This window comes from Arvicola amphibius, chromosome 3, assembly GCF_903992535.2.
Source record: "Arvicola amphibius chromosome 3, mArvAmp1.2, whole genome shotgun sequence".
Classification (NCBI taxonomy): Eukaryota; Metazoa; Chordata; class Mammalia; order Rodentia; family Cricetidae; genus Arvicola; species Arvicola amphibius.
This window is the reverse complement of record NC_052049.1, coordinates 45,143,621-45,168,389: the sequence shown is the minus strand read 5'-3', so window position 1 is coordinate 45,168,389 and position 24,769 is coordinate 45,143,621. Positions and strand designations below refer to the sequence as shown.

The window sequence follows — 24,769 nt, the reverse complement described above, 5'->3', positions numbered from 1 at the left end:
TCCTATCTGACAGGAAGGGATTTCAATTCCTTAACATAATTAGGTACAAAGAACTTCCCTTTTATCCTGGAAGAGGGGGGATGTTATCAGGAAATTGGTTCTTAGACTGTTTGCTTCTACTGCTAAGTAATTTGCAGTCACAACAGAGGCATTTTAATGAAAGGCTGCAGATCCATATGACTTCGTAAATGTACCAGAAAGGTGATTCTTATTCTAAACCTTTTCCTTTTAGAATGAATACTAAAGCAAAGCTGGTCCTATTTAGCAAATTCTAAATGTTCCTGTGGAATCCAGTGGGCAGGAATGTTATCCAGCACAGCGAGTTATATGCCAGGGTTTTTCTTTGAAATAATTATTGTTTGGGCTGAAAACTATCACTAACCTATTCCTTCACAATAAAATAATATGGAATGAGCTGGGAGTCTAACAGTCAGAATTCTTAGTGTCAGCTCTCAGAAACCGCACGGCCCCGGAAATCCCCAAGCACTGAGACTCTTCCTCCTTCTGTAACACGTTCCCCACACTTCTTCTTTGTGTCCCCTTAGATCAATGAAGGAAGGGCTCTCAATGTGTGCTGCATACTAAAGCCAATTGAGAAGCCTTAAAACTGCTGATGCCCAGACCTGGCTGCACTCCCTTTGAACCGGAAGACTGTCATAGGGGGCAGGGCTTGAGAAGCATTCCCTAGACTTTGGTGATGTACTGCAGGTCACCTGCCCTTTAGAGCTCTTAACTAAGACATACCTGGATTTCTGTTCCTTTGTCCACTTTTCTCTGAAACTCACGTTCCCACTCTTGGGTATATCAACTCAATGTCCCTTTTCCATATTCCCCTCCCTCTGACCTCTAAGTATTCTCAAAAGGGCAGTTAGCGCTGAAATACTCTCCCTCTCAACACAAACAAACGCTCCCTTGTCATGTCAGCACTTTCCGTCCCACTTGCCCACATGGGGCTCTCCTGAGTTAATAAGATAGGGCGGTGCTCCTGTATTAACAAAGGATTCCAAGTTCCCAATGGGTTCCCGAAACCACAAATAGAACAAATACTATATATGCTATGCTTCTTTCCTATTCATACATACCTCATGTTATAGTTTAAAATACATTAGGTACCGGAAGAGTTTCCCAGTGTTCTAGTTGAGCTATGAAGTATCCCTGAAAAAGATTCATGTGTCAAAGGCTTGGTTCCAAGGTGGTGACACTACTGAAAAATGACTGGAACATAGAGGCTTGGATCTAATCAACAGATTCAGTCATTGATGAGTTCCTAGCTCAGTGGGCTATTCGGAGATGGGGCCTATTTATCAAGAGTAGGTCATTTGAGGTGTGGCTTGGAAGGGAGTATGTTGTTGCTAGTAGGTCCCCTTCTCTCATTTATATCCTCCCTCCCTCCGTCCCTCTCTCCTTCCCTCCCTCCGACCCTTCCTCCTCTCTCCCTCCCTCTCTCCCTTCTTCCTCCGTCTCTCCCCTCCAACTCCTCTTCCTCTCTTCCATAATCCCACCATGAACTGAGCAGCTTTCCCCTGCCATATACTTCTGCTATGATTCTGCCAAGATGTTGCCCTTAACACAGGCCCTTAGTGATGAGATTCAGGGATCATGGACTGAAATGTCTGCAACATTGAGACCAGATGAAAAACATTTCTCCTTTTCAGGGATCTTCCCAGGTATTTTGCCACAGTCTCAAAAAGGTGACTAACATAATCACAGTCACATCTATTGGAGTGTATGGCTTTTTTCCTGTTGTTGTTTCCTTATTAACTGGAGAACGTCTGCCTTCTCAAACACAACACTTGAAAGCTTTTCTTTGGCTTATCTAGACTGGAGTCATTACTCAGGGAAAGGAAGGAGACTTGCTGTATTTCCCGGGATGCTGCAGACATCTGCCAACGGCTGTGACTGGATAACGGACGGGACGGACACAGACGTCTTAGGCAGGATAATGCAGAGGAGCAGTGATTCCCTCACGCTCCTCCAAGGGCAGGTGACGAAATTACGGACAGTTTCCCTCTGGGATGTCCACTTAATATTTAAAGTTCACCAGGGGTAACTGACATCCCAGAGAGCAAATTCGTGGGGAAGGAGATACATCCTCATACATATGCGGTGGCAACTCTCTTCTGCATACGCCCACACAGATCTGTAATTTCTTCCTTCCTCTTAAACAGCAGTTCTCAACCTCCGGGCTGCGACCGCTCTGTGGGTAGAACGACCCTTTCACAGGGGTCCCCTATCAGACATCCTGCATATCGGATATTTACGTAATTTTTCATGAAAGTAGCAAAATTAGTTATGAAGTAGAAACAAAATAATTTTACGGCTTGGGGGAGGGGCTCCCCATAACATGAGGAGCTGTATTAAAGGATGTATTGGAGAAGATGAGAAGCGCCGCTCTCAAGCAAGGTCATTCACCCTATATGAGCTAAACTAGCTGTAGTTCGTATGTTCCTAGGTTAAGACCTAAAATATTTTTTAAAGCAAAACATAGGGAGAAAAAATTTTTCACTAACCATAACGTTGTTTGTACTTTTACTATTGACTTTAATCATTTTAGTCAAACCATTTTTCACTGTAAACAGCAGCTAACAACTCATGAGCCACATTTGACTTAAAATCTGTGCAATTCATGGTTCTCATTTTTCATAGCCTATTACTCTAGCCATGTGATATTAAAAGTTACACTTATCAAGACAGTTAAAATCACCCATGTGGCTTGGTTTCAACGAATGACTGTCAGAAGCAAAACTAAGGTCACTTAATCTAATAATCAAATTATTTCTTGTAGAAAATATGCCCATAGGAATATGCTCATATAGCTCCACATTCTGTTATGTTCCAGATATGTTACTGTTTGCCTATGATTGTTTTAGTAAAGAACTTTAAAATATTGATGAGTAAGGTACAGGGAATGGCTTCAAAACATATATAACTGTGAAGCTCTTTAAGCACAAATACATATCTTTTGAGAGTACTATCTTTGAATTCACAGGTAGTAATATATTGAGCCTTCTGGGCATTCTGAGGCAGGAAAGAAGTTGTGACTATCCCTTAAAAGGTATACTGGATATAGATTCTCCTCCGGTTATCATGACTCCATTAGCACCGAGTAGTTAGCTCAGCTGGTAGTACCAGGAAGCATTTTCCTCTTGTGGAACAGGTCTTAAATCCAATTAGAGAGTTGCTGGTTACCACCAACTTGTGCATACCACTTCATCGCCCTTAGACCTATGGTGCTATGCTGGTCTTTGATGTGGTTCTTAGACAGCATAGCTGGGTAGAACTTTGGTTGCCTTCCTCTTCTGAAAGCTTGCATGGTGCATTCTGGTACCATGAAAGCGAGGCTGGGAGCGCTGCAGAACAGGAGAGACTTTAAGAGCCAGAGAAGGAAGTCTGTTGTGAGACTGGGTTGCCTGGTAATGTCAGAAGTTACACCCATAAAGTCTCACCTGTGTCACTGTCGAAACATGAACTGGACAAGGACCACAACAATGGACATGCCAAAGTGGATGGGGTATAGTCCACGAGGCGTCAATACTACACAAAGAACTACAGGCAACTGAAAAGTTAGGAGTTGTAGAGGTGATCTTCCCAGGGAAGAGCAGACCAATTGATTGTCCAGTGTAAAATGAAAACATACATACAAGTAACATTATATTAACTTAGCAGGTTATAGTTAAGACTATAATATATTTAATAACAATTAGTCAAGAAAAAAAGAGGCTATAAATTTGAAGGCCTTAGTGGAGAGTGGGGAGAAAAAAAGGGGAGAAATGTTGTAATTATACTCTGAAAATTAAAATAAAATAAAAGCATACTAGAATCCTGGAAACCTCCTTTGAATGAAAAGAGCATACAAGGTGCATATTCTGGCACCTAAATGAGTGGACAGTTTTTATCAGGAGTCAATTTAATCTGGATACTGCTAAATTCGGAGAGCCAGAGAGCAATGGTTCCCTATGCGCCCTTCAAGTGATGCTGGCAGAGGCAGCGGGCAACTGGAATGCTAACAACTCTGGAGACAAGGTTTAAGCCAGAGCTTTGTACTCTGAAAATAATGAAGAGACCAAAAGTGGCCCATGTTCGGATCAATAAAACATATGAACAAGTGTTCAATATCCCTAGCTATCATGGAAATGCAAATTGAAAGTACACCACGATTCTGTCTCACTCAGTCATAATGGGCACCATTAGGAGAATAAACAACAAACGCTGGCAAGGATGAGGCCAGGAGGGACAATGGCAGACTACTGGCGTGCATGTAAATTACTCCATCCACTGTGAAAATCAGCAGGGAGGGGCCTCATAAACTAAGGTAGAACCACGTACAGCCCAGCTCCATTCCACCTGGAACACACCCATAGGGGTCTTAAATTAGCACACCATGGGGACACCTGCACATCCACTTACTGTCTCAGTAGATACTGTAGCCAAGATACAGAATTAGCCTTCATGTTCATCCACTGATGAGTGGATAGAGAAAACAAGATTGGGGGTAAAGAAATGGCTCAGTGGTTAAGAGCACTCATGCTCTTGCAGAGGACCCAGGTTCAGTTCCCAGCATCCATATCGCACGGCTCAAAACTGCCTGTAACTCTAGTTCCAGGGAATGCAAAGACCCCAGGACTCTGTGGACACTTGCATACATGTGGTACACACACACACACACACACACACACACAAACACATACACAAATAAAAATACTAAATATTTAAAAACAAAAATGTGGTTATACAAAATGAAATTCTATTCAGTCATAAAGAGGGAAAATATACAATTTTACAGAAAATGGATAGAAATAGAGATTATTCTGTTCTGCAAAATATGTAACTCTTCAAAACCTAAATATTGCATGATTTATGTCATATGTGTGACATATATTACATGTGTGAAGAGACACAAAGGTGGGAGGGGACAATTTCAAAAAGGGAAGGGGCAGGCCTTCTGAGAGTGAATGTGGTCACAATATATGATAAAAATGAGTAAAAATGTCATAATAATAAAACTTATCATATAAACAATGAATGTTAATAAAAAGATTTTTAAATTAAAAAGAAATAACTAGTATCTATGGAGGTCAGGTCAGGTATGGGTGTAGGATAAGAAATGATCAGTGTCCATGGGTATCAGGTCAGGTATGTCTGTAGGATAAGCCCATGAAAATACTGCTGTATTTTCATCTTTGAGGCTATAATGTGGCACACACTGAATCCAGGATTCTCCCACAGTGGCCAGGAGAGAAGACTTAAGGGAACATAACAGACTGCTCATGACAAGAAGCGCAAAGCTCTGAATTCTAAAAGGAGGTCGTTGGATCACCACGCAGGTGTGGCCTCAATCTGGGCCATAAAGGACAGTGGCAAGAAAATACATGGAGGTGAAGGACACTGAGCAAGCAAAGGGACAGTCACAAAAGTAACAGCCTGTTTCTATAGGTTTGAATCAGACTACAAAAGCAATTCTATGAACACAGCAAAGAAAATGCAAATAATTGAAGTAGTTAAACAAAAAGATTATTTTTTAAAAAAATTCTCTCATAACCTCTGACTCTTATTCTTGGTTTACTCAAATAATTTTTTTTAATTATGGTTCTAGGAATGGAAACCAGAATCCCCTAAACTAGCCTCCCACTCAGAGACTTCAGGCTCTTTTCCAGACTCTGGGCCTAGCCTCTCCTCTATTATTCAGACATAGCCTCTTTCCATAGGGTACGCACCTACCAGAAATACATACATACGTGATGCCATGAAACGCCCACATAAAACATAGCCCACAGAGTGTAGTGCTATATATAATGCTTTACTGGTTTCTAACTTTTGAAGGTTCTGTACTGCTGGCTGTTTTCAATAATCTTTTGTGTTAACACTTCTAAATCTTTAGGTCTTCATTTTTTAGTAGCCAAGAAAATTCTAATAGATACCTAACACAGTCTAACAGTGGGTATCGGCGTTGATTTTGATGTTTGATGATTCACTGAGTATCCACTGAATGTTTATGTGACTATATCCCAGGGCTCTTCCTTCATGCAGAAATACGGGGTCATGGGTAGGTGTGTGTCATCCACTTTGGTCTCTACAGCCCCATTCCTCTTCCAGAGCACCGGACCGATTCGCAGCCGTACTGGGCACAGGGGCAGGCTTCCCCCGACCTAGCCCATTACGACATGATTTTCAGACTTTGTCAGACAGTAAACGGGAATCACCCTGTTTGACAAGTATCTCTTTATGTTTTTTTTTCCCCTCAGATTTGCTGCGGTATGGTAATAAAATTGTATTTATGGTCTATATGTTTTGCTGTACAAATATGTGATTGCCACAATTAAATTAACATACGCATCATATGTTTAGCGTTGTTGAAGTGATTCTGAGTGAGGTTAATCACCTTTAAGCATGCTGACCTTTGTTATTTATTATTTTATTTTACTTTACTTGCATGGATATTTTGCCTGCATCTGTGCACTACTTGGATGCCTTGGGCCCACAGAGGTTAGAAGTGGGGGCATTAGAGGCTCTAGAACGACAGTGACAGATGGCTGTAACTGCGTGGAGATGCTGGGGATTGGAGCCAGGTCCTCTGGAAGAGCAGTCAGCTTCCTTTTGTGTTTGTTTGTAAGTATTTGGGGGGAGTACAAAGTACCTGATTCATTTTTTTTTTTTATTCTCCTGGAGCTCTCAGTGTTTCCACACTGAAGCAATTCTGTCAATACATTGAAGCTGTATTGCTCATTTCTCCTGTCCTTTCATGTGGTCAGGGTAACTTCCCTGAAGAAAATCTTATTAAGCTTATGGATTTTTCCTTTATGACTACTAGGTTTTGAACATTATTTGGAGACTTCCCTTTCTTGAAAATTACTTCCTAAATGCATCCGTGCTGTTGCCTCATATTTTTATGATTCCTTTAAAAACACATATAAAAGCCAGGCATGGTGGCACATGCTGCTATTCTACAGAGTGAGTTCCAGGCTGGCCAGGCCTACATAGTAAGACCCTCTCACAAACACACAAGAAAACCACTTAAAAATCTACACGAGAGTTATCTGGTATCAGGTCTAGGGTAGCAGCCTCAGTTACCTCTTCCCAAGTAGTTACTGAATGCGCACAGTGATGGAGTCATTACCGCTTTCCCAAGGGTTCCGGCAGGATGCACTGGAGACTGGAGGGCTAGGCTGCCACAGTTTGAACGCTAAGACAGGCAAGGGAGGGTGAGGGAAAGATGATGGATGAAGCCTGGGGCCAGCCGGCTGGTCCTCAGGGCCACATTCCAGGTGATTCTTCACCTGGCTGAAGTGCCTAGTTTATCAAGTGCTCCAGGTGGTTCTTGGTACCAGACCTCTGGAATCTTAGCCTTTGAATGGTGATCTTAACCTTGGCTTTGCATTAAAATAGCCTGGGGACACTGGGATCCCCCAAAGCCCAAGCCCTGCTGCAAACCAATTAAGGGAGAACGGGGAGGAGGTGACCGCAACCATCAGTTATGTTTAAGGCTTCCCAGGTGATTTCGGTGTAGCTGCTTCAGATTCCGCTTTAAGAAAAAGGTAAATTTTATGGCCTCGGTTGTCCTCCAGCCTTACAATGCGTGGGAAATCTCTAGAGAGCTTTTTAATAGATACACACTCTTGCCAGGTCAGACACCTGAAGTTTCTCACTTAATTGGTCTGGGGCCTGGGTCATTAAGCGCCACTGTTGATTCTGACATATGCCAGGTTTCGAGCCCCACGATGGAGGAATTCTCTCACTGCCAAGGCAGCACAGTCATCCGATAGGTGGGCACCCTCACACTCCCGTCCCAGAGCTGGGGTGGAGCTTAGGCAATCTGTGTTTCTAAGTAGCTAGCTCCTGCTGCAGCCACTGTTCTGAGGACCCCAAGGGGAACCTCTCTGCTGTACGTCATACTCTCGAGTGTTTTGCTTTAGTTAAGACATAATAAAGTTCCTGGTTTGTTTGCTTTGGTTTCCTTATAAAGTAGCTTCAGGGTAAAAGAGAGGGTTAATGGTGGTGAAGCACAGGCCATAAGAACACGCAGAAGAGGAACCCCAGCAGCTTTGGCTCTGGACCGGGAGTCGAGGTCTAAAGCCCACTTCAGAGGTAGTAGGAAGGATGCAGTAAGAGGTAGTGCCTGGAGTCCGGTATGGGGCACACATGCGTAAATGTGTAAATCAACCACATCTTGGTAGATGGAGGCATAGGAATCGGGAGTTCAAGGTCAGGCTAAGCTACGTGAGACTCGAAAGAGAGACAGAAACATAATAGACTTGGTGATGCGCATGGTGCTGGGCAACCCTTGGATCTGAGAGGCCGGTGCGCGCTGATGGAGAGTGCCACTCAACAGAAACAAGCACCTGTGTGCAGGAAACCGTCTCTGCTAAAGATTAAGCTGTGGGGAAGATCAGCGCACACCCACACATGAAAAAGCGTACCGACAGGGCGCTGACAAAAAAAGCGTACTGACGGTCATCCTGGGCAAGGGAACAAAAATGTGTCAGTATGGTGATACAGAGGGAGAAAAGAGCGGGAAAGTTCCCACAGTTAACTGTGCAGGCTGCTCAGGCTGAGAGGGGTGTGTGTGTGTGTGTGTGTGTGTGTGTGTGTGTGTGTGCGTGAGAAGTCAATGCACCTGTCCACAGGGAGGTGACGGTGGGTCTCCTACAACAGGGCACCAGGTGTGAAGAACACTAGGACACCTATGTGTTTAGATGTGTTTATATGTGTGTATGTGTCTGTGTGAGTACGCGCGTGTGTGTGTGTGTGTGTGTGTGTGCATGTGTGTGTGTGAAGTCAATGACCTTGTCCACAGGGAGGTGATGACGGGTCTCCTGCAGATGTGAAGGCCCAGTGGTGTGCCACCACCATTAATCTAGAGCAACACTAAATCTGAGCGAGCTTCCCAGGGTGTTCGAAAGGTCTTGATGACTGTTTTTCAAAGACAGATAATAAAGATAATGAATAACAACATCTACATTTGGTTTTTAATTAAGCTGCAATTTCAAAATAAGACACTTCAAATGTTCTATTAGCTAATAATATCATGGCATGATTTTAAAACCCTGTATTAAAAATGTGCTATCAGCTGTAAAACTGGGTAATTTCTAAGTGAGGGGTTAGCTGTTACATCTTATGATAACCACCTGCTGAAAAAATCTCAACCTTTCTCCCTTAGTTCAGAGGATTCACAAGCTTGTAATCTTTACAAAGGACAAGCTTAATCAGGGATGCTTAAGCATTTTATGTTTGATTAACATATATAAATACCTGAATACATGTATTTAATGACATGATTTTTCTATGTGCCTTCAGTAGCCTTACACTAGAAATCCTCCTGCCCCTACCTCAAGTGCTAGGGCTACTGTATATATGTGTGTGTGTGTGTGTGTGTGTGTATTAATGTGGTTCCATGTGATATCCCAATACATGCATACAACTTGAAGTAAATTTTTTGAGACTGAAAATAAAGAAGAAAATGAATTCATTCATTTGATAATGCTTTCAAGAGCGATTAACTCATTAAAAAAAAGACATTTTCATTCAGCAGTAGAAGTCATCACAAAGATCCCAGCCCTGGGTGAGCCGCCACACTCGCTGTGGCAGATGCACGCTACGAGTGGACGTTAGGAGGAAGGCGCTGGCATCTGCACATCACCACCGTGGGGCTGACTAAAGCGAAACGGGGCAGAGGAGGAAGCTCAGCATTGTTCCTGATCCTGGGAAAGGCCGCCCATAAAACTGTCTAACTGTTAAACAGGAGGCAGATGGCGAGAGGAGAAGCAGACACACACGGGATTGTTCTGCTAAAACATTTAAAACCCATATGAAGGAACTGCTCACTTTAAAAATAACCTTTTAAAATGTGATATGAAAGGTAACACACAATCATGGTAGGAGATTTGGAAAATGCATTAACCAAAGAAGTGAAAAACTAATCCTTTTAATATATTTTTGTGATATATTTCATCACCCTATATTTGATAGTAAAATATGCATATATAAACATATTTAAATTGGGTTATAAGCCATATTTTTTGTGTTGTTTTTTATGACTAGGATGCAATTACAATTCTCCTACACACCATAAGCTATTTCTCAATTTGTTTTTCTTGGTGATATGGATTTAGTCCAGGACTTAACACATGCTGAGGGCACTTTCTACCCCTGTGCTACACTCTCAGTCCCAAGTGATGAATTGCACAGGTACATGCTGTCCTACTGTACAGGACAACAGTTTAATCCTCTTCTGGCCATCCAATGCTTGGTTAGCTTCAGCTTTGCATTATTATAAATCATGCTGTAACCAATATCCTGAAATGTAGATTTTAGAGTACTTGAGTATCATTTGCTTCTATTACACTTCCTAAAAGGCGAATAATAGTTTAAGTAGTACGAACTCTTTTTAGGATGATGTCATGGTTCTCTGCGGAAAGACCCAATTTGCATCAAGGCATGGAAAAAAAAATCCACTTCACTCTAAGATCATTGAAATGAGTATGATCACGTTTATCTTTAATGTTTGCAAAGCAAGTGAGCATGGATTCACATCATTTTGATTTGCATTTGATTGGTGAGACTAAACTGTTCACTTGTTCACCTGACGGATCGATGTCTTGTTGCTCTTTGCTTCTTTCCGGGCTCCCTGTTCAGGTTCTCTCTGCATTTATTCGTGGGGCACGGGAGTTTTCCATACATTCATTTTGAAGAGTCTTAGAAGTTACCAATACTGTCTTCTCATCCTCAGGTATGTGTTAATGCTTGATTTTATTCGTGGTGTTTTTAAATTTACAGCATTCTAATTCTTAGTTAAGATGTATGTTTTATTCTTTAAATTATACGTATGTAGAGGTGTGTGGTGGGTCAATGTGCACGAGTGCCAGTAACCATGGAGACCAGAAGCACCAGATCCCCTGCAGCTGAAGTTACAGATAGTTGCAAGGCGCCAACCTGGGTACTGGGAACTGAACTCAGGCCCTCTGCAAAGCAGTACGGATTTTTAAATGCTGACTCATCTCTCTAGACCAGTGGTTCTCATCTCTGGGGTTAGAACACCCCTTTCACAGTGTTTCCCAAGATCATTAGAAAACACAGATATTTAAGATTCATAGCAGTAGCAAAATTACAGTTATGAAGTAGCAATGAAAATAATTTTATGGTTGGCGGTCATCACATGAAGAACTGAATTAAAGAGTCACAGCGTTAGGAAGGTTGACAACCACTGCTCTGGCCCATAAATTCTTGATATATTAATATAGTCAAGCTTTCCTTTCCAGAGAATTTTCCCTACTTTATCATGCTCTGGAATTATTTTTTTTTTAAAGATTTATTTATTTATTTATTTATTTATTTATTTATTATGTATACAGTGTTCTGTCTGCATGTATGCTTGCTGGCCAGAAGAGGGCACCGGATCTCATTACAGATGGCTGTGAGCCACCATGTGGTTGCTGGGAATTGAACTCAGGACCTTTAGAGGAGCAGGCAGTGCTCTTAACCTCTGAGCCATCTCTCCAGCCCTCGAATTATTACTTTTATATACAGGAGAAAGTATGCAACTTTATAGTTTACATTACATATTAAAGGATTATCATGTATTAAATGTATATTAATTTATTTTTCAGGGAAAATGAGTTACACGAAAGTTGTTTTAGTATGTAGCATGTAGGCAGTTCACTTGAAAAAAAATTCCTCATTATCTTAATCAACAAAAGATTCTGGGGACACTGCTACTTCTTTCTCGTTAGTTCTGAGGTTTTGGTCACCACATCATTAGCAATCCCTGTCAATATTCATGTTACATCTTGAACAGTCATGTGGGTTATTTTCACCTCGCGATATCTGTTCATTTCAAGCCAGTCAGTTCAGACTCACTGAGTTTATCTGGCTAACTCTCTCTACTCAAGTTTCCAGGTGTACCCTGAAGTGATGTTTCAAGGTACCACAGTACGTGGCTGTCTTTGTGGTCATGTATTATGTTCTAGCAGCTTCCTCCTGTAGGAGGAGCCCCCCCCCCCCCATCTTGCTTGAGTCCTGTCTTCCTGAGGTTGACGCCACCATCTGCTCTTCCAGATGTTCTTGTAGTTAGAAGACAGACACTATGTCCCGCTAAGTCTAAACTTGACATTGGATTCAAAGAAATCAGCAAGAGGGTCTGCCAGAGGAATCTGCTTGGATGGCAGAAGGGTGGTAGAAGTTTCTAGAACCCAGTGTCAGAGTTTCTAGAACCCAGCACCCTGAGAGCAGCAATATCTGTGACTCCCTCTGCACACTGCTAACCCATGGTCTGGGTGTTTCTCTGGGTTCGGTAGCCTCCAGTACTCACTCTGGTATTCCTCTATAGTCTAAGGTTTATCAGATTCTGCCTCCAACTGAGGAGTCCATTTTGTGTTTTCAGTGGTGGTAATAGAGTAAGATATGTGTGTGTGTGTGTGTGTGTGTGTGTGTGTATGTACATATATTTATACACACACATATATACACATACATACATACTCCATGTGTATGTATGTGTGTTTGTAAGTATGTGTGTGTATGTATGTGTGTATGTACATGTCTCTGTGTGTGTGTGTGCGTGAGAGCATGTGTGTGTGCATGCATGTGTGTATGCATACATGCTCAGGAAACCCTTATGGGAAGTCTCACAACATTTAACCTTTTCTTCTGTGAGAACAGCGCTTATCTTTCTACTAGTTGAGATAACTCAGTTTTCAAATACGCTTCTGTTTTTTGTTATTGTTGTTCTGTTTTCGTAACAATCCCTTTCAATGCACCTTCCCATTTTTATGACACATACTTCCTGCTTGTTGGGGGGGATCTGGAGGGAGGGTATGGGAAAGAACATGAAGTATAATCATGAATTCGTTTTTTTTTTCTTTTTTTTCTTTTCTTTTGCTGTTTCAAAAGGCTTTATTTTTACTTGGTCCAAGATTTGAGAGAGGCTCCAGGGCATTACAAAGCTGCCTAGTGGCTTCTTGAGAGGTTCGGGTGAAGGCACAGAGCAGTGGTGGGAGCCCCTCCGAAGGAGAGGCCTCCTAGTCATGCTTGAGAGTGAGCCGCTCAAAGAGGTACTTGCCCAGAGACGCCTGGGGCCCAGCAGCCAAACTGCGGAGGTGGGTCAGGTGGTTGCCCATCTTCTTGATGACCTTCACCTCCTCATCCAGGAAGCGGTTTTCAAGGAAGTCACAGAGATGGGGATCTGTGCGAGCAGAGCCCAGTGAATGAAGATCCAAGAGGGCCTGGCTCAAGTTCTTCTCCAAGGCCAGGGCAGCTTCCATGCCTCCTGGGTTTTACACCACTCATCTTGAGACGGCTTCTGCACACCCTGAAAGAGTGCACGGCCTCCACAATCATTCTGCAACTTGAGGAGACGCTCGGCGCCCTCACGCTTCTCCTAGGCCAATTCATGGAAGAAGTGGCCTACACCCTCCAGAGCCACGTCATCCCGGCCAAAATAGCAGCCCAGCGAGAGGTAGGTGTAGGAGGCCCGCAGGTGCAGGTTGACCAGGCGGTTCATGGCAGCCTCCACTTCGGTGGAATAATTCTGACGGACCTGGGAGGTCATGGCTGAGACGCAGTCTGGAGCTACTCACAAAGAGACGGTGCTGGCTAGTCCTGGGAGCTGAAGGCCGCGAGGAGATGGTCTCGGAGGCTGGGACTGCAGATGAGGAGCGGTGGAAGCTAACACAGGGAGGCCCCAGGTCTGTTCCGTCCAAACACTGTTGAAGCAAGACAGATCCGCGGGATCTCCGAGGTCTGCTTCGTTCATTTCTTCTATGATTATTTGGAACTGATTATAGATGTAATATATAACATAATTTCTGCATATCTGCCTCTTACATAGTTGACCTCATCCCCTTGCAGTTTAAGGCACAGTCAGTTAGTTCCCTCGGATTGTCTCGATTATTCATATCACATAAACATAATAAAATTTAACAGTTTTGGACTTAGACATTTTATTTCAATTTTATGTATCACTTGAGTATGAAGAGCTGCTAGACATTAACAAGGAGACATTTTAATAAAATGTTTCTAATATTTCGCTAGAATAAGATAATGACCATTAGTCTAAATTAGGTGGCTTATTGGACTATGACATTCTCCATTCCTTCTCGTTTTCTAAGGATTTTTAGTAGAAATGAAGAATTTTATCAGATGCTTTTGCAACATCTACTTAGACAAGAACTTGGCCCATTGCTGAGTTTTAATATTGTTCATAATTAACCAGCATTCCTGAAATTGTTGTTTGTAGACTGTTCCACTACATTTTAACATTTATATTTCAAAATGTAGTGAATCTGTAATTTTCCTACTCTTTACTGTGCAAGCATTTTTTTTAAAATTTCATTTATGACACATGAGAAAATCACTGCTGCTTTTCATTCTGGAAAATTACTACCTTGAAACGTACATGAAGTACATCTGGACACTCATGTACTCAAGTCACAAGTTTAAGGGAAAAATACACTGTGAGTTCTTTGAAACTAGCTGACCTGGAACTCATTCTGTAGACCAGGCTGGCCTCAAACTCAGAGATCTGCGTGCCTCTGCCTCCCAAGGCTGGCAATAGAAGTGTGTAGCAACATGCCCGGCATCCTTCCTACTGAAGATCACGTCTTCAGTAAAGAACACAAAGTTTACAGAAATCAGAGTTGAGAACAGAGAGTTTTAAAGTAATTGGTGGTGGATAAGTGTATAAAATTCACTTATTCTGAAAGTGCAAAATGTAATAATGTGAAGCTTCCCAGTTTCCATTTCCAATGCCAATTCTAGCTGTATATAAACTCATGAAACTGTGCAGAACTTTGACCTGGTTAATTTCCATATGTAATGTTTTTATTTATTTTCAATTTTTCATTGTAAAGTTTATAAGAACTATTGAAAATGCAAATACAGCTTGGAAGAATATTTTAAACAGTGTTAGAAAAATGGAAATAATCCAAAAGCCTCATTTAATAAAAAAACAAATTAAGGCTAAGTCTGAAGACAAGAGAGAACTGTTCAAAATCATATTTGGTTGTGGGATGATCACGATAAAGGCTCTAAGAATATTAATGTATCGTGTTTATATCAAAGGGGGAAGGTAAGCCTGCTCCATAAATGTGTAGCTGTATGTTCACAGCATCTATTTCAGAAAGGATGAAGCCCTTCAAAATGCCCGATCTCTATAGAAATTTGTAGGGGCATCTGCAAGGGAGGTTCACCAGTCTGGAGGATGTTGGCAGGAGAGGATCCATGGTTTCCTTTAGAAGAAGAATTTTCTCTTCTCAACCCAGTGTTTCCCAGGTAGATGCTATGCCCTAAGACCATTCTGGAGTTGGTTAGTCATTCAGGAACGTGACAGATTTAATTTACCCTGTTCATCTGTTGACGCCGCTTTACATGCCATGAAAAGATAGTTCATTTATAAAAATAAAGCTAGAGGTTATTCTGTCTTTATAACGACTATAAAATTATGCACAGCAACAAATATAAACGTGTGTGTTCCTTTTTGGAAAAGTGAAGCCTGCTATTCCCACGTCACTCGCAATTCTTTGACAGGAGGGCAGAAGCCACACAGTGAGATGGTGCATGAACTAAATCTTCTGTGGAGATCTCCTGGGCTCCCCAGGCTCCTCAGGAAGGCATCTTCAGGGAACATTCCAGGGTTTTCCAGTGCAAAAGGTAGAGACTTGGGGAACACTGTTCAGTGCTGACCCCAATTCTAAGCAACTCCAGAATACTTGGATACATGGATCTTGGTTTTTTTTAGAACTTGGTTTCCAAGAGAGAGAGCGAGAGCGAGAGAGCGAGAGAGCGCAAGAGAGAGAGAGAGCGAGAGAGAGAGAGAGAGAGAGAGAGAGAGAGAGAGAGAGAGAGAGAGAGAGAGTATATACATAACCAACTCTTTAGCTCAGGCAAAAGATTATTCCAAGTACAAAATGTGACAGATGGAGCTCCCCTGGGAGAAGACAAATGTGGGTAAGGGAAACTGAGGCAGACTCCACACAAAGGCAGCCTGTGAGGAACTACTGAGGTTGTGACCAAGGGAGCTAAACCCTTTAGTACCACTCATTCCCAATCAGCTCCAGGCCAGACCACCAAAGCCATTAAGAAAACATGCAAGTGCCACAGACAACCGCGTGAGTGTCCCTCCAGAAGCCAGCAGAGGGACCACATTCCAGGGACAAGGCAGGGCTCAATGAACCTGTGCTCTTATTTGCCTCCTGTTTACACATGGCTTCTGTGTCACACATCAAGTGGATCATGGTACTACTTCAGAAGTTCTTCAACCCTTCTTCCGCGGCATTTTCTAATGCTTTGAGAGCAGTCACCTTTACACAGTGAGATGCAGCTGCAAGGGTGAGCTTTTCTACTCCCAAGGGGGAGATGAAAGACCTTCAGAAGCACCTGTAGGGCAGCCCCAGGGTAGTGTTGCTCATACATGAAGGGATGGATAAAGATGCAGCTTCCTTACCCCGGGTCTACCATCTGTCACCTACATCCTTAGTTCATTGGCACTAGCTAGCGATTCCAGAGTAGAGGCATCTGGAAGGAGCCCACATTAGTTACATGGCAACTGGAGGTTTCTATTGGATGGCATAGTCCTCGGGGCCTGTGAGGAAGACATCTCTCCAGCCTCAGGAAAGACCACCTCCTTCATTCTTTTAACACCACCAGGACATATGATGTCACCAGGCACCCAATTCCTGGCAGTTTAGTACAACTGGCTATTGTTTTAGTTACAGAGAACACACTTAGGAGGTGCTCACATGGGTGTCACGTTATTTTGGTGCTCTTATAACACATTCCTGACCTTACTTAAATGTCATTTGCAGCAAGGCTTAAGGAACTAGCTTCTAGAGCCTCAAAAATTCAGGACAATAACGACTGCCCCAATGTCACAAATACAAGACAATAAAAGGTTATAGCTTTATGGTTTTTACTTTTTTATTACATTTATATTTATATTTTTGGAGCAGAGGGGACAACAAGCCAGGGCACACTGTGGAGGTCAGAGGACAATTTGCAGGTCTCAAGGATCAATCTCAGGTTGTAAAACTTGGCAGCAAGTATATTTACCCAGTGACAGTATTGCCAAGGTTAGCACTTTAAATGGCACTTCCCAGATGAAGCCAACAGACTAGTACCAGTTAACTGTTATCATAAACATTTATGCACTATGCTATCCATCATAATGCTTCCTACAGGAGCAAAAAATTCTGGAGAGAGTTGAACTATGACAGCACATTTATAAAATGGAGTATTAAGGAGATTTAATGATAAGGAAAAATACTCTCAAAATTGTATCTATAAACTCACATTTATATGTGTAGTGTATATATATATGTAATATACAATATGCTTATATGTGTACATATTTATAAATATTCATATATTGTGTTTATGTAAGTATATATACAAAAATGTTATATGTATGCACACAAATACATATATACAAAATATATGTATTTCAGTATATGCCCCAAATGTTAAATAATTGATTTGAGTAGTAATTAAGGCTTTTGCTGAGTTTTATACTCTGTACATTTTCAAAAATTTTGCTAATATTTTACACTGAGCATAAACAGCTTTTAGAAACAAAAAAGACTTCTTTAAAAAGTTCATAGATAAATACCTAAATATTTCAGGTTTTTTTTTTTTTTCAGGCAAAGGTTAATTCTTCCTTCTGAAACTGTACACCTTTCTTCCCCTGTTTCCTCCCCAGTCAAGGGAAACCACGGCCTGCTCCCAGCTCCAAGGGAGGGGTGTGCCTGGCTCCTCCTGCCCACACTTGACCTCTAAACTGCCTCTGGTTCCCACCTCAGAGCTCAGATACTTGAGCGTTTCATCGCCGGCTCTGTAATTACCCAGTGTTACTCCTAACATAAAAGCTGAGATCTTGAAAAGCCTGCAATTTACATGGCTTTTGTAGAGTGGCATTCACATGCCGCTGTGGTAAACTCAACAACCTGCCTTAAAGCATCTTTAAAGCCGGAATTGTAATTACGCCAAAGTGAGCGAGTTCAAAGTCAGAGATGACATTGCTGTACACGATACTTTAACATGCCAGAAAGAGAAAGGGGCTTCTTAGACACATGTACTTGAATTTAAAGTACAGACGTTGACACTTTTTAACGGAGTGTCCGGCATGCACAAGGATGGGCGCTTTGGTTATACTGAGCATGCGGCCTTCTGGAGACAGAGTCAAGACAGCTGGCCATGCCCCACAATAATTGGGGTCTCCAAGTCCTTTGATCTCTATGAACTTGACCTCTATGGAACAGTTAGTTGGATGTTGACACACATCCACAGATCCTCACCTTACTGAAGACAGTCTGCATTTGCATACAGCTGTGGATTCCTGACTTCTGGGAGAACCTGAGGATAAGGTGTGGGTGAGGAAGAAACCCACGAGCCAAAGCCATGGAGAGCCACGGCGACAGTTGCTAAGCTGTGCGGCCATTATGTCTGAAAACCTGTGGGCGTGAGGCCACCCAGCAGGGACTGGGTAAATGTATGGTTTAGCACACAGAAGAGGCACAGCCATGTCAGGAGGCGGTTTCTCGTGACACACTGAGAGGTCAGAAGAGCTTATTTCCCCAAATTAGAATATCGGAACTTGCAGGGATGTAGAAGTTAGACTCATGTCTGTTATTTATACTATTAAATATACTGAATTTATTTCACTATAGTCACTTACTAAATCTCTTTAATTTCCAATTATTAATATTTTACAAAATTTGAAAGTAAAACCATCCCATTCTATCAAGAAAATTGACCTTTTTATTAAAAAAATGTTCTCTTATCTCTCTTCCTCCCTTCCCCCCTTCACTGACCACTGCCCCCCACTCCGTGTGTGTGTGTGTATAAGTGCATGCCACAATGTTTTATACGTCAGAGGACAGATTTTTGGTGAGTCAGTTTTTGCCTTCCCATTGTTGAGGCAGGGTTTCTGGTCTGTCCCTACCCCACTTACTCCAGCTAACTAGCCCAAGAGCTCTGGGACATTTCTCTTGGTTTCACCTTCTATCTTGCAGCACGGTTTCTGGGATTACAAATGCATACCATAGAGGCATTTCCCAGGTTTGTGAGACAATGGCTTTGACCTTTTAAGCCTTGCCCCTCCTCCCCGCCCAAACTGGGCATTCTGAGGCTCTAGCTTCTCCAGAATTCTTCCCTAAGCTTGGCATAATGATGGACGCCTAAACCTAGTACCCAGAGGCAAAAGCAGAAGAATCACCATGAGTTCAAAGCCAGCACATGCTACACAGTGACTTCCAAGTCAGCTTGTACTATACAGCTTTACAATAAAACTTTGCTCAAAAAAAAAGAAAAAAAATCTTCCCCACTAAAACTTATAAAATTTACAAAGATACACAGTTTTAGATATCTTTAGTGAAGTAAAGTGCTGCTGTCTTGTGCTGTCTGACTTCTCTTTGGATTTGGGAGGGTGTAGCTGGGTATCATCTTAGCAACTGAATTATTAAAGCCTTGGAAAGGAAGGGACAAAGGAAAGTTTGCTAAAAACCTCTTTTCTGTACCAGAATAACCAGAGCTACACAGAAAAACCCTGTCTCAAAAATCCAAACAATTAAAGTAATTAAGATAGTGTGCTACGTGGGACTTGGTGTGGAACTCAACATGGTGGGGGTGTCTCTGTTTGGCAGGAGCCAAATTTCACCTTACAGCACAGCAAATTCTGCATATTTTTGGTCTCAAGACTTTAAAGAAGCCGTGAGCATTTTTATACAAGCAACTGTTTGTCCTGAAAACATCTGCCAAGCGCCTGACTTGATCCAATTTCCTTCACCTCCTTTCCTTGCCTTCTCTCAGATTCTGGCTACATTTTCCTTCTGCTTCCTGCTGTTCAGCTTCCCTACGGCCAGTTGTCTCTCCGTACCTCTGCCCTGGAGGCCCGGCCCAGGCTGTTTTCTCCTTTCAAACTCTCTCTTTTCTGAGATTTCCTGGCCTCTCAAGGTTTTACCTGGCATCTAAGAAAATAACTTCCAAGCCAATGCCCATGGCAAAAACTCAGACTCTCAGGTACCAATCTCCATCACACTTAGATGTCTCGTGGGCCTTTCAACTCAGTATGAGCAAACCAAATGCTTACTTACTACCTCCAGTCTGTTTTCTTGTTTCCTTCATCATGGGAACCACTTCTATACCCCTTCATACACTCAGCAAGACATCTGGCAGCCACCTCTCTGATCAACTCCCTCTCCCCCCCTACAGCCAATCTTTCACCAAGAACTGTCAATTCAAACTTGAAAAGTATATAATTAAGACCCAACTGGGGCTTCAGCAAACCTAAAGACAGGCCACAGCTGATAAACACATCCATGCATGTAAGGGGGAGTGCACATGTACACATGGGGACAAACGCGTGCACACGCACACACACGAGGAAGACACAAACACATGGGGGGGGAGAAAGACACACACACGGGGGGGAAATACACACACTCACGGGGGGGGAAATACACACACAAGGAGAGGGAGGGAGACACACACACACATGGGTGGGGTAGAGAGGGAGGGAGAGACAGACAGAGACTGAAATTCTGATTTAAAACAAAAAACTGAAAAACCCAACGACCACCACCCAACAGAAAGAAGACCTCTTCTTCTGACAGATGGAGAAAAAAATCTTCTGCCTAGAGTCTCACGCTTTTAACACAAACCGACCAGCCACTTGTGATGCACAGGAGAACTGAACAAACATTAGCAGTCCCTGCACATAGCTTTAATTTATAATTTAGGAGAAACTAAGAGCCAAGGCAAAGGCCATCATAGTCACACTACTCCTATACTCAGATTAGAGGAATCTGGAAAATGTTAGTTATTAAATTATTATTAGGGGTGGCCTGCAAGTAAACACTGAAGTTTGTACCATGGACCAGAATGACAAATGCAGGTCACAGGGCAAATGGATCTGCCTAAAGGAATTAGCAAAGAATATTGGCGTTGGTTTGCACAGCCAATTAGTGATTCAACACAAAGAAATAAAAAAAAAGGGAGGGGGGGGGAATTGACTGACTGACGTCAGTCCATCTGATTTTATCATTTTTTTTCCTTAAGCAGGAAGGGCAAGGTGTGTCATGGCTCAAACCAACAAATGCCATTACACAAAGGCTAAAGATTAACAAAACCAAACCAAACAAAAAGCTATGAGAGCAGCATGGGCTCGGACAGTGGCATTCTCCATAAGACAGAGAAGTGAATTTATGAAGTATCTGAAGAAAGATTGAAATATTGTTTCTTTGTAAACATAATACAACCTTCAGATAAGAACCAAGTTAAGCAAGGAGCCTTGCTTGGGGGCTGGCTGAATGTTTTATGACATTAGACGAGTCCAATGCCATCCCCTAATCGCTTAATTAGGAGAATCAACTGAGGCTGGAGAGAAGTTAAAGGCTGAGACCACTGGCTGCTCTTCCAAGATCTAGGTTAAGTTCCCAGCACTCGTATGCTGGCTCACCGCATCTGTATGTAACTCCATCTCGGGGGATCTGATAGCCGCTTCTGGCCTCTCCGGGAATTAGGAACACACACCCAATGCACAGACATGCATGCAGGAAAACACTTTTACATGTAAAATAAAAATTAAAACATGAGAACCAACTGGCAAAATCATATAGGTTGCTTATTTTAACCAACACTAAGGGAGGGCTGTGTAAGGAGGACTTCAAGGTACCCTGGATTAGAGACTGAGTTTTGCAATTTAATAACAGTGGACAAGTATATCCGAAATGCCTCTGGAGGGTTATGGAGACGGCTCAGTGGATTAAAGCATTTGCAGTGTGAGCCTAGTCACTTGAATTTGATTCCTGGAACCCACACAAGGGCGAAGTAGGACACCACCTCTCCAACAGCCCCCTGATCTCCACAAGCACACCATGGGATGAACGTTGCCCACACTCCTACACAGATAACAGAAATACACTAATACATATCCCTCTGGAGCCAAAACATTAAGTACAAACTATGTTTTAAAAAGCCATTATATAGGGCACCAAGAAACTGTCTTCTTATCACGAGCGATAATCAATTTGCCTCTGAGGACACAGGCTCTCACACTGCCTATTCCCCAAATGCAAAGGAAGACAGCATTTCAGCGCTCGTCACGGGCAAGCACCTCTATGCAGCCAAAGGAGGTCACTGCCTTGCTGACTGAACACTTTAATAAGGACCTAGAAAGTAGGTTCAAAAGTTTGGTAAATAATATTTCATGCTCAGAAAACCTGTTCTAGGCATTTGAAAGTCACAGGATAAAGGGAAGGAAGGCACCGCGGACCTCAAGGCTATGACCCTGCTGGCACCTGATCTCCACTGGTATCTGAGGCACAGCCACCTTTATTGGCCAAGTCTTTCTCACCAGCGACTGTAATCCACAAGTGCTATCCTCCCGTGTGTGCTGCAAGGAAGCCACCAGGCACCGGGAAGTTGCTTGGATAACCACCCCCAGAAGGCTGGCAACAGAGAGAGGAACTGCTTCAATGCCTAATTCAGCCTTCCCTTCTTCCTGGGCTCAACTATAAAGTCCAGCAAAGGGTCAGAAAAACTCGCGCTCAGACACCTGCTCCTCACTTGGGAAAACCATCAGCTTGCTCTGTAACGTCAAACACACAGGAGGGAGGGAGGCCGTGAGGGTGAACAAGCAGTAGGTGGGCTGGCACAGGGACATAAGCATGGAAGAGGGAAGTGAAGGCAGGAGGAGCAGGGCCAGCCAAGGCTACGTAGAGCCTTTCAAGCCAGCCTGTGCTACAAGAGACTTCATTTTAAAAACTGTGTGTAATAACGGAAATGGAAGAAGTTAGGAAGAAAGTAAAAAGACTAACAGATTGGGCTATTAAAAACTGAAAATAGGGACTCAGACAATTTCTAGAAGCCACAAGAACCATGAAAAAGACAAACGGCTACTGAAGAAAAGACTGATAAGACGACAGGAGTACTATGTCTCGTTCTTGCTCGTCAGTAAGAGGGAAGTTTTACTTTAAAACACATTTGTCTTATTTATTGTATACGCATGGCTACAGAGGGGAATAGACAACTTTTAGGAGTTGGTTCTCTCCTTCTACTATGTGGGTGTTGGGAATAGAACTTACGCGGTCAAGATGGTGGCAGAAACCCTTGCCCACTGACCCATCTCACCAGCTGAGTTAAAGAAAATTCAAGGGAGCATGCAGGGGCTCTTCTCAAAGAGTAAAAGTTAATTAAATTATATAAAAAAAAAAGCAGCCACAGATAAAAGAGACAAGCAGTGGTGGTTCGTGCCTTTAATCCCAACACTCAGGAGGCAGAGGCAGGTGGATCTCTGAGTTTGAGGCCAGCCTGGTCTGCAAAGCGAGGTCCAGGGTAGCCAGAGCTACACAGAGAAACCCTGTCTTGAAAAAAAAAAGGGAAACACACACAACACAACACACACACACACACACACACACACACGGAAAAGGAGAAAGCTGCCAAGTATTTGGTTGCCACTGAAGGCCTAAAGTTAATGCTTCTCGAAGTCTCTAACCATCCATCTCCTAGGTTAACAGGAAGTGTGTTGCTGGCATGGAGGACAGTGATGACCTAAGAGATGGCTTTGCACACCGAAATCTTTGGCACACCAAAGTCCTTAGAGCACCGAGTTCTTTCTTTATCCTTCTCTGTTCTGGCCCATCTCAAAAGTCCTGTGTCCGGCAAGTGTCAATCATTGTCAGCAGCACAGCTGTCCCTAGAACCACAGCCTCACCCCAGCCATTCGGTGTCACCCCGATGCATGAGTCGTGTGGTCAAGATGAGCCCAAAGAAGAGCTGAGCCACGGAAGGAAGAGGCCGATTTTTATGTATGGATCAAAAGGAGATATAAAAACAAGTTCAGATGAGGAAAGCCTTCCCGGTTTCCTGCAACAATGAAAATTCTAACTTTAGATATTTACAGAATGTCTTAAAGAGTTTCTCTCACCCTGATTTCATGAACGTGGAAGTGATCATATCCAAGGTGTGCGTGTCAAAATGTCCACAGTGATCTGGATGGAACTCACTGAGGCAGGATGTCTCACCTCTACCCGTGTGCTGATGGCACACTCCCTGACTCTCTCTTACCTCAGTTACAACTCTGAAGTGGTGTCTGGCGAACAGAGCTGGCGGATACAGTGGGGACTGATCCTTGAGAAACGAAAATCCTTCATAAACAACATACATGTACATATACCACACATAAAAGTACATATAGAAACTATGTTGTGATGTATTCATAATTTAATTGAGACTTTGGGAATATTCCCTTTTGTTCAGGAATGCTTGCGTGGAGGGTTGGGGAAGGAGCACAGTGGAAAGGCACCAGGCTAGCACCTGCATGGCTTAAGATTTCATTCTCAGGACCATAATGGTGGTTACAGTACTAACAATTCTTCGAGCTGCCCAATTAGAAAGACATAACCCTTTCTTTCCTCTGGAAACTCTCATATACGTGAATTACGGTCACTGGCAAATTCACTACAACAAACAGAAGAAATATAGGAATGAATATTTTCACCAACAGGGGTAGACCTCTCTATCACCTTGGTATGCTAAAAGCCAGGTTCCTGGGTCTCTATTAGCCTCTATCTAGTCTGAGGGTTAAAAGCCACTCTCGAATCCGTGTGTTGCACATCTGAATTAACATGTAAATGGACGAGATGCTGCAATAGGCAGAATCCCCTTGAGATTCCCATCCCTTCGTTATCCAATCAGGTGTGAACACAGGCCAGTACTACGCCTAAGGGATTCTCCAGTTGTAATTGAAGACCCAAATCAGCTGACCCTAAAGTACAGAGATTAT

The 24,769-nt window shown here is 42.8% G+C and overlaps 1 protein-coding gene and 1 pseudogene across 3 annotated transcripts in view; both read right to left on the bottom strand.

The window, feature by feature from the left end:
• LOC119809593 (microtubule-associated serine/threonine-protein kinase 4) overlaps window positions 1-24,769 on the bottom strand; it is a 172,669-nt gene that overhangs the window by 92,751 nt on the left and 55,149 nt on the right. The window lies entirely within an intron of this gene.
• On the bottom strand, window positions 13,011-13,540 carry LOC119809594 (annotated as a pseudogene).